Here is a 7907-nt window from a genome sequence, read left to right on the forward strand (position 1 = left end):
GCTCTCACTTAGTTAACCTCTAATAATTGAAGGAGAGTCAAGTTAGTAAATCAACTTGAGTTCACAAATCCTAATCAAAGACTAGAGTTAGTGAAGCTCAAGCCAACTAGCATCTTTCAATCACCAACCAACAAGAGACTTTGACAATTCAAGAGTCTTCAAATTACTCAATCCAAACTAAGAATACAAAAATCTAATTTAAAATCATACCAACCATTTTATTAAATACTTAGAAGGCATAAAATAAAAACATATAAAATTAACAAGGAATATTAAATCTAAACAACCAATCGCAAGTATTAATGACTAACAATTAAAGAAAGCAACAATAAACATAGAAAACATAAATTGTATTAAAAGAAATGGAATGTAACAAGAGCTTATAAACATAAAAATGGTGAAAAAAGGAAATTAACAAGAGAAGAAGATGAACTAAAATGCTTAAACAAATAAAAGTAAGAGAAAACTAATTTAAAGGAAGATTGAACCTGAACCTAAGGAGAAATTGAAAGAAAAAACCTTAAACCTAGAGAGAGGGGAGAGCCTCTCTCTCTAGAAAACTACATCTAAAACCTAATGTTCTGTGAATGAAAGTTTGAATGAATGATCCCCTTCTCCAGCTCCACTCTGCAGCCTCTATTCTTTATTTCTTGGCTTGAAATTGTGCCAAAAGCAGCCCAGAAATCGCCCCCAATGTTTTCTATTTAATGCAGCACGTGACGCTCTGTCACGCGTACGCGTCGCTTGAACGAATTTGTAGTCACGCATACACGTTATCCACGCGTACGCATCGCTTGTCTCTTGCACCAGTCACGCATACGCGTCGTCCATGCGTATGCGTCTCTGCCAGCTTCTCCAAACTTCAATTTCTTGTGTTCATTCCACTTTTACATGTTTCCTTTCCGTCCTCTAAGCCATTCCTGCCCTATAATCCCTGAAAACACTTAACACACATATAACAGCATCGAATGGTAATAAAAGAGAATTAAACTTAGCAAATTTAAGGCCAAAGAAGCATGTTTTCAATCATAGCACAAAATTAGGAAGGAACATGAAAAACATGTGAATTATATGAATAAGTGTGAGAATAATGGATGAAATCCACTCAATTCAATACAAAATAAACCATAAAATAGTGGTTTATCAATCTCCCCACATTTAAACATTAGCATGTCCTCATGCTAAGCTCAAAGGAAGCTATAAAGGGGTGAAGAGGAATGGTAGAATTTACGAAATGCAACCTATCTATATGAATGAAACTACATGCAAAGTGCTTTTACGTACTTGGTTAAAAGTAAATCAAATCTGCCAAGAACAAACATGAATTGGATTCCACTAATTCAAATCATAAAATGAAGTACAAATAGACTTGCAAGAAGAAAGCTCGTAAAAGCCGGGAACAAAGAATCGAGCATCGAACCCTCACTGGAAGTGTATACACTCTAATCGCTCAGGTGTTTAAGGTTTGATTCTCTCAATTCTCTACTAATCTTGCTTTCTAAGACTTGCTCTTCTTCTACCAATCAACATAAATTTAATGCACAAATACACATATCAAGAGGTCTTTTAAGGGCTGTAATGGGGTTATGGTAAAGGTAGGATTGTATTTGGTCAAGTGGACTTAAATCTAAATCCTTGATTAACCTAAAATTCTCACCTAACTTAAGATAATCCATGTAATCAGAATACAACATCTAACTGCCCATTAACTATGTTTACCACATATTCATAAATCCCAATTTTGAGTACAGTACATATGCATTATTATTATTTTTACTTCGGGGCATTTTGTCCCATTTTATTATTTGCTCCTTTTTTTTTCTTTTTCTCTTTTTTTTTTCTTTTTATTTTTTTTCTTTCTTTTGTTTTCTCAAGACATATGATTAAGGTATTGAATGCATGAACATGTCCTTAACATTCTTTTCACATTTTTACAAAAAGTATACAACACCCAATTCTCAAACCGAATGTTTCCAACCCAATTTCTCCACACTTAAATCATGAGCACTTTTACTAGTCTAAGCTAACTAAGGATTCAAATTAAGGATATTATTGTTTTCCATTTAGAGTTAATGATGTGCTAAAGTAAAGAACAAATGGGGTTAAAAGGCTCAACATTGATTTGCAAAGGATAATGAAAAGGGTAAGGCCATATGGGTATGTGAGCTATAGTGAAACAAGGCCTCAATCACATAAATGCGTGTATACATCAAACAATGGAAATATAGAATCAAGGAAGACAAAGATCACAATTTCAGAGAGAACAACACACAAAAAAATATTGGTTGATAGAAGCAACCAATCAAATAGATTCAAAATCTCACTGGTTTTGTGTGTTCGAGCTCTAAAACCATGTTCCAATATAAATTCTTCAAGCAAGTTCAACAAAAATTTTAATTCAAATTAGTGAAATGCTATAAAATAGTTTCTTGGAAAAAAATTCATCACTTCAACCAAGTAGTGCTTAAATGCAAGCAATTAACTACACATGCAATATATTATGTAATGCACAATTAACTAACAAAGAAAATTAAGAATTGGTGTTAAAAAGAAAGTAAGTAACCACAGAAGTTGGTATCGACCTCCCCACACTTAAAGATTGCACCTCCTCGGTGCATGCAAAGATGTGCAGGTGGACGGGTTGCTACAACTGATGCGCTTGCTCCAAAGTTTGTGCGGCAGAACTTGTTTGTCGCTCCATTTAGAAGCTTTCCATTTCCCTTCGTGGTGGCCATTCTGAAAGAAGAGAAAAAGGAAGAAGAATAACCCACAAACAAAGAAAATATGGGTGGGCTAATGCCAAATAATAATGAGGGTCTCAACTACATGGTAGCTACAACATGTCAGTAAGAAAACAATATAGGCAAATGGCATGTCAATGAAATAGTAAACAAGACAAGAAGCACCCAAAATAATGCAGAAAATATGCAACAGTTGAGTAAGAACATTCAACACCAATAGTATAATATCAAACTTAGAAAAGAAAATAAGAACAAGCAACAAAGTTAAAATGCAATAAAAGAAAGTATGCAAATACAAAATATGAGGGAGAATAAAGATGAGAAGGGAAAGGAATGAAGAAGAAGAAAGTTAGAAAGAAAGAGGAACAAGAGAAGAAAGAAGAAGAAAGGAGAGAAGAAAGATGAAGAATGGAAAACAGGAAGCGACGCGTAAGCGTTGCCCACGCGTGCGCGTTGGTTGCAGGATGAAGAGGTGACGCGTACACGTCAGTCACGCGTACGCGTGGGTCTAAATGGTGCTCCGCGCACAATACTCACATAGTGGTAGCGCAACTCTCTGTTCGCTGTACCATAGATAGCATGAAGAAACGACACGTAAGTGTTGCCCACGCCCATGCGTGGAATGCCAGAAATGCAATTGACATGTATGTGTCAGCGACGCGCACACGTGGGTTGGGTTGTGCGCCTGGCACCCCACCCGCATGGTTCTAGTGCAACTCTCTGGAGGTTGCAGTGTCGCATATGACGCGTGCGCGTCGGTCACCCGCACGCATGAGACCAATTTTTTTTGTTTGAAGCTTATTGAGAAATAACAGGCTACCAACGCAATGCCCAACATGATTAAGCAAGTGAAACCATAATTTAAACTAAATAAACATAACTAAAAATGAAATTTTAACTTATTACCAATGTAAACAAAAGAGAAAATAGGAAGAATTTACCATGGTAGGGTGTCTCCCACCTAGCACTTTTAGTTAAAGTCTTTAAGTTGGACATTTCGTGAGCTCCTTGTCATGGTGGCTTGTGCTTGAACTCATCTTGAAATATCCACCAATGCTTGAACTTCTAATAAGCTCCAACATTTCCAAGTGAAATCACTAAGCCTTGATGAAGTTCCTCACAAGCTTTGAGCTCCCAAAGTTGATCCTCTTGTATGCTGAGATCCCAAATCTTGTTTCTACACCCGTCTTTAAGTTGATCATCATTGTTCCAACCGGGTGGCAAGCGATCCGAATTCTCAATGAAATACAAAACTCTTATCTTAGATCCAACCAATTGATCACTAGTCCAACCCTTGCATATAGCTCTTGAAATCTCAACCTTGATGAGTCTTGATTTGCAACTCCAACCACTAAATATCCTCCTCTTATGCTTCATTCCACACAACCACCTAAGTTGGCCATCCGTTTCAAGAATACCATACTCAAGTGGGACAGTAAAGCTAATAGAGGTAAGTTTTACCCACTCAAATGAAGGAGTAGACGGCAACCTAGGTAGAAAAGTCTCCAATGATCGTGACAAAGCATATTCAACTCCTGTCCAACCTTTCCAAAGGACTTCCACCTTTTGAAGAGATTCTTCACTTTCAAGCTCTTCCTCACCGAGTTTATCCAACTCTTCTCCGCCACTCAAATAATAAATATGAGGTTGAGAGAAATCTACCTCAATGTTGCTTTCAATTTCATCAGGAGAAGGTTTTTCAAACTCAAGGGGTACACTTGTGGGTGCAAATTCATAACTAGGATGGCTTGATTCATGATCATCATCACAAAGGGAACTTGCCTCTTGATCTATTCCGTCCAATTCTTCATAGGGAACATGCCTTGGAGGTTTTGCAGTAGCCTCCTCAACATTGATTTCAAGCTTCTTGGAGGAATACTCTACAACTCTAGATTTCCATGGAAGTTTAGCATCTCCTAAATCTTCAACCACTTCTTCCTCTTCAACAATTATGGCTTCCCCCAATTGTTCCAATACAAAGTGACGTTAAGATTTTTGCTAGTAAAGAATTTTATAAAAATAGTCGCGTTGTAGATATAGATTCTAAACCAATAGAAATCCCTTCGTGCAAACATTTTGGTTGTCACAAGTAACAAACCCCTAAATAAATTGATAACCGAAGTATTTAAACCTCGGGTCGTCTTCTCAAGGAATTGCAGGGAGGTATGTTCTTATTATTGGTTATGAGCTTGTAAATCGGGGTTTTGAGAATGAGGAGCAGATATGATAAATGACAAGTAAACTAAATAAATGACTGTAAAATGAACTCTTGGCAAGGTATGAGAACTGGAAGTCCTATCATAGTTATCCTTATCAATTGTGATGAGAATTGGATTTTTCTCCCACTTTGTTAACCTCTAACTATGAAGGTAAGTCAAGTGAATGAATTAATTCGAATTCTCAAGTCCCAGTCTTTCCTTGGGAAAAGTTAGAGTTATTGGATCTCGAATCAATTCTTGAAGAATTCTAATTTTCAATCAACAATGAGTTTGATAACTCAAGAGTCACCAATTAATCAACCAAAGCCAAAAGGTAGAAAAATCTAAATTATTTATATCATAAATAAGAGAAACAAATCATAGATATGAAAACACCTCAAATAATATTTATTAAGAAAATCATAACATGAATGTCATTAAATCAAATTGGCAACATATATAATTAAAAATAAGAGAAGCCAAAATAAAGGAATATTAAACCTGGAGCTCAGAAAAATTATAAGTTGAAATAATAATAAATCCTAAATCCTTTAAGAGGAATTCTAATCCTAAATCCTAAGAGAGAGGAGAGAACCTCTCTCTCTAAAAACTACATCTAAACTATGAAAAGTGAATTATGAGAGCATCTTGAGTCTCTGCATGTTCCCTGACTTTAATCTGTGTTTCTGGGCTGAAAACTGGGTTAAAATGCGGCCCAGAATCTCTGCCAGTGACTTTTGTAATTCTGCAGATTGCGCACATCACGCGATCGCGTCACCCATGCGGACACATCATTCGCGTTTTTTCCTGCCACGCGTTCGCGTCGTCCACGCTTCCGCGTCGCTTATGCTTTTCCAATCCACACGTCTGCGTCATTCATGCGGCCGCGTCACTGCGAATTCCTTTCTTCTGCGCGGTCGCGTTGCTGACGCGTACGCATCACTTCTCGCTGGTCATCTCCTCAATTTCTTGTGTTCCTTCCATTTTTGCAAGCTTCCTTCCCAATCTCTCACTCATTCATGCCCTATAAAGCCTGAAATACTTAACACACAGATCAAGGCATCGAATGGTAATAAGAGAGGGTTAAGATTAGTTAAATTAAGACCAAAGAAGCATGTTTTCAATCATGTAATAATTTTAGGAAGGAAATATAAATGCATGCTGATTATATGAATAAGTGGGTAAAGACCATGATAAAACCACACAATTAAACACATTGTAAACCATAAAATAGTGGTTTATCAACCTCCCCACACTTAAACATTAGCATGTCCTCATGCTAAACTCAAGGAGACCAAATAAATGAGTAGGGAAAAGCAAGACTCATGCAATGCAACCTATGAATGTGAATGCAACTACATGCTAAAATGATTCTACCTACTTGGTGAAAAAGTAAATAAATCTTTCAAGAATAAATATGAACTGGATTTCACTAATTCAAATCACAAAATACAATATAAGTAACTTGCAAGATGAAGATAGCTCATGAAAGCAGGGAACATAGAATTAAGTACTGAACCGTTACTAGTAGTGTATATCATTCTAACTCTCAAGTGTCTAGGGTCAATTCTCTCAATTCTCTACTAATCTTGCTTTCTATAGCTTGCTCTTCATCTAACAATCAACAAGAATTAAATGCACCAATACACAAATCAAGAGGTCTTTTAAGGGTTGTAATGGGGTTAAGGTCAAGGTAGGATTGTATTTGGCCAAGTGGACTAAAATCTGAATCCTTAATTAACATAAACTTTCCACTTAACTTAAGACAATTCATTTAATAAAAATACAAAATCTAACTTCCCATTAACTGTGTTTACTACATGTTCATGCATCCTAATTGAGTTTAGTACATATGCATTGATACCAACACTTACTTTTGGGCATTTTGTCCCCTTTTATTACTTGCTTTTTTTTATTCTTCTCAATGCATATGATTAAGGTTTTGAATGCATAAACATGTTCTTAACATTTTTCATATTTTCACACAAAGTCTAACATACTCAATTCCCAAACCAAACATTTCCAAACCCACTTTTTCCCACACTTAATTCATGAGCATTCTCACTAGTCTAAGCTAATCAAGGATTCAAATTAGGAACATTATTGTTTTTCACTTAGAGTTAGTGATGAGCTAAAGTAAAGAACAAGGGGTAAAATAGGCTCAACATGGGTTTGCAAAGGATAATAAAAGGTAAGGCCATAAGGGTATGTAAGCTCAGTGAAACAAGGCCTCAATCATATAAGTGCATGCATACATCAAATAATGGAAATATAGAATTAAGCAAGACAAAGATCACAATTTTAGAGAGAGAAACACACACCAAAAATAAAATATTGGTTGATAAAATGCAACCAATCAAATAGGCTCAAAATCTCACTGGTTTTGTGTGTTCGAGCTCTAAACTATGTTCCGAAATAATATTTCTTCAAACAAGTTTTTCAAAAAGTTTTATTCAAATTAGTGAAATACTATAAAAATTTCTTGAAAAAGAAAATATTACTTTAACCAAGTGGTAAAATATGCACGAAAAACAAACATGCAATCAAACATGCAAATGCAACAATGAAAAAAACAAAAATTAGTGTTGAGAAGGGACTAACTAACCCGTGGAGATCGGTATCGACCTCCCCACACTTAAAGATTGCACTGTCCTCGGTGCATGCTAAGATGTACAGGTAGGTGGGTGTTGTGGTTCCTCAGCTGTTGCTCGTTGTAGAAGCTTTCTCTTTACCTGTTCTGGTGGCCAGCCTGAAAAAGGGAGAAGAGAAAGGGACATGAAGTCAAAGGGATGGAGTAAAGAGGAGGGAGGTACGAGTGATAATCATGCCAAGTAAAAAAAATAGTGAATGAAAGACATGGTCGCGATTCCATGTGATCAGTTCATCAATGGAAATATAGCAAGGCATGGGGAGTATTGGATGCAAGATGTTTATTAGCATGCCGGCAAGGGCATGAGTAGCATAGATC

Source organism: Arachis hypogaea, chromosome 3, assembly GCF_003086295.3.
Source record: "Arachis hypogaea cultivar Tifrunner chromosome 3, arahy.Tifrunner.gnm2.J5K5, whole genome shotgun sequence".
Lineage (NCBI taxonomy): Eukaryota > Viridiplantae > Streptophyta > Magnoliopsida > Fabales > Fabaceae > Arachis > Arachis hypogaea.